Here is a 3517-nt window from a genome sequence, read left to right as displayed (position 1 = left end):
CTGGGGGTGGGGAGGGGGAGGTCTGTGTGGTGGTTTGTGGAAAGCAGGGTGACAGCGTGTATTCCGGCCGCAGCTCCGCGGGGCTCTCGCACACATTCACGCGCGGCCTCGGCCGGGGCGTCCCCGGGCAGAAGGCACTGGCGGCAGCCGAGCCGCTGCGCGCCGCCTGCCCGCTTCCCTCCCCGCCAGCCTCCCTCTCTGCCGCCGCCACGGCCGGCCGGCCTGCCAGCGCCGCGCAGCGACCCCCGAGGGCCGGCCGCGGCACTGCGCCTGGCTCCACACCGCCCCGGCAGCTCCTCGCGGGGAACAATAGACTCGGCTCCGGGTTTAGGGTTCATCTGCAATGTGCCGCACATTTCACACGCACACAAAGCCGGCGGAAAGGGGGGCGGCGCGGGGAAACGGCCACTACCGGTTGTTCCAGGGTTAGGGGTGGAGGCAATGTTCGCGTCCTTGGCCCGGCTGTTGGAACGGCTGCCTGGGAGTCCCCTGCCCGCCCGACAGAACCGGTGTGGCGCTCGGGAGGGAAAGGGAGCTCAGAGGGGCAGCTAGCTCCTCACGCTACGCATCATTCACAGATTGGAATAAAGTCAATTTGTTAGCTTTTTTTTTTTTTAAGGTGTAAAGAAATCAGCTTTTCTGAGCCTTGTGCTGGTATTTTGGGGCCTGGTTAACACATTTTCCATACATTATCCACAAACTAACTTTAGCAAACTATAAATTAAATACGATGTGAACTGTCCTAATTCTGTGGAAATCGAGTAATGCTCTTAATTCATCTTGCCTGTGGTCTCAGACTATTCGATGCTGAGTTATGCAAACGGTAATTAAACTGGGAAGCAATCTTTTGAACTTTCACAATAACGTTTATATTTTTATATTAAGGTATCTTAAAAGATAGATGCGCTTAAATATTGAACTTGTTTTTCCTTACTTTCTGTCAATTGTCTTAAATGCGATCCTCGTTTAAATATTTTTGAAGGTTGAAAAAAGGCTCCTTAAATGGGAGACTGAACATCTCAGCAAATATTACATTGTACCTTCTAAGTTTGCAAGGGGTACTGGAGTCGGGTCTTCGCTACCGTGTTAATTATCCTTCACAATATGTGAAACATATTATTCCCATTTTATGGATGGCCACTACGGGCAAAGTCACTGACTAATCCAAGGTCACAGGCTAGTAAAATGTCTGGATGGGTTATTATTTCAGGTAGTGGTTCCAATGGGAACATTTATTTGGTGCTGAAAAGAAATTATGTAACATAGTCCAGCCTGCTTCCGGCTCTCACTCTAGGAAACGGATTTATTTCCCAAGTAAAGTTTATCTTTTAAGTGGGGTCGGAATAAGGCTGTGTGGCTAGGAGGTTCCTGACACCCAAGGGCCAGTGAATGTCTCGGAAGCCTGTGAGGGGCGGAGACCTGTCCGGGGGAGTGGAGATGCCGGCCCCGGCCGGAGGCGAGGGGGGCGGGGTAGGAGGGAGACCTGGTCATTTGTCCCTTCCCCAACCGGTCCTCTTAGGGGTGGTGGAGATGTGGGCCGCAGAGCTGCGTGGCCTGGGCTGTGCGGATTCCCTAAACGCCGCACTTGGGCACAGCCCCTTACGTAACTGTCAGCGCCGGGGATTCCCTAGAGGGGGTCATTCTATTCAACCATTACACACACCCCGGGCTCCTGCCGCCGCGCCGCCGCCGCCGCCTCACAAAATGGCGGCGCCCATAGAGGAGACAGCGGCCGCCTCCTCGGCCCCATTTTGTGGGAGGCGAGAGATCTGTCAACATGGAATACCTCCGCTGAGGATGCATCCGACTTTGGAAATCCTGCTTAAGTGATGGAGCCGAGGGGGATCTCGTTCGACAGAAATTGTCAGCGACTTCTAGCACCTCTTTTACTTTTTTCATTTTCTCGAAGGAAACGCCAGAAGCCGCAGGAGTAATTGTAACTAAGGGGAGAAGGGAAAGCTGCGGCTGACTTTTCCGGGGACTTGCCGCGGCGTCTTGATGGCTTTGGTGGCTCTTCTACGCTCTCGGGAGCTGAGTGCGATCTCGCGGAGGGTCGCCTGGGCTGCCCGGCCCGCTCCGAGGGGACAGGAACCGGGCGACGCGGAACGGCAGCAAGGTTCTCTGCCGCGCCACTTGTACAGCGAGACTTTTTTAGTAGTTTTTAAATGTCACAGTCCACGGCCCCGTCGGGAACCCTCGTCTGAGTCGTGGGCTTTGGGGTCCCCGGAGGTCCCTGCTCCGGGAACTCGTGGTCGGCCGCGAACCGGGGAGCCGTGTTGCCCGGAGCGGGCGGTACTCGCGGATTCCGGCAGTCCCGACGCTCCGGGTGGTCGCGCGGCCGGGCCCCGGGCCCTGGATGGTGTTGATGGGGCAGGATGGGGAACGAAGGCCCATGCACTGAAATTTAAGTCATCCGAGTCGGGACCTAGGATTTGTATGTTAACAATGTCTCAGGTTAGACGTTAAAACGTCTTTTCTAGTATCCCACTCTGCAGTGGGCAAACCTGGTTGTCTTCTCTCTCATTCAAAGGGCAAAATGGAGGGGTGACATTTTATATTTTTATTTTTCAAGGGGAGGTAGCCACTTTTAAGCTACTGACTGCTTCATGTTAGCGTGTGCTTGTGTGTGTACACACACGTATATCCAATAGTGTGTTTTGCTTTTCAGTACAAGTGTCAAGGCTGAAGACCTGGAATGTGCTAGTAACGTTGTAATGCCTTTCTTAAAAAATTTAAGATGTAACTGGGGAATTGACTCTGAAAAAAAATTCCTTTCTGCAGAAGAAGCTGTCATCTACAAAATGGATTCCTAAAGTATGTCTGATGGATGGAATTTAAATTAATAACACTTCGGATATTCCCTAGTCAAAGAAAAAAACCTGATGTTTTTAAGATTATTACATGGTTCTACTTCCCCAATACTAGAAACATGTAAGGCAAAAGTAAGCTTACTCTTAACGGTATTTGCTTGTAAGAGGAATGGAAAGGTTTAAGGAAAAAGGAGATTTCCTCTGATGAAACTTAAATATGCATTACACGAATAATTTATTTCAAATGTTTTTTTTTCAGTTGCAGCAGTCATTTGTATTTTTATATGATTTTTTGAGGTGTTTATGTTGATTTTGACCTTCATATTTTCTTTCTGACGCACAGCTGCATCTTTCTGCAGTTTGCACCTCAATCACTAAGTTCCATGTCCCATCCTTTGCCACACCCAGGTTGTTACTCCAGGCGTGTGAATTACCAAGATACAGTTTCTGATCATGTCTGTTCCTACTGATGTTCTTTATATTTAATAAATTTGGTTACCACTAATCAGCCTATCTCTTGCAAGAATACCTTATCTTAGCACTCAAGTACCCAGAGAATATTTTTTATGGGATTGCACTAAAAGTAACCTTAGTGCATAGTATAACATTTCTTTGTACCATATTGCGTTTCCTGTAGTGGGCAGCATAGAGCAGGTGGATCCTGGAAAAGAAATGTTAGAGATGTCCGACAGTTTTACAATATTCCC

This window comes from Hipposideros armiger, unplaced genomic scaffold (assembly GCF_001890085.2).
Source record: "Hipposideros armiger isolate ML-2016 unplaced genomic scaffold, ASM189008v1 scaffold_194, whole genome shotgun sequence".
Classification (NCBI taxonomy): domain Eukaryota; kingdom Metazoa; phylum Chordata; class Mammalia; order Chiroptera; family Hipposideridae; genus Hipposideros; species Hipposideros armiger.
Note: the sequence above shows the minus strand (reverse complement) of the source record.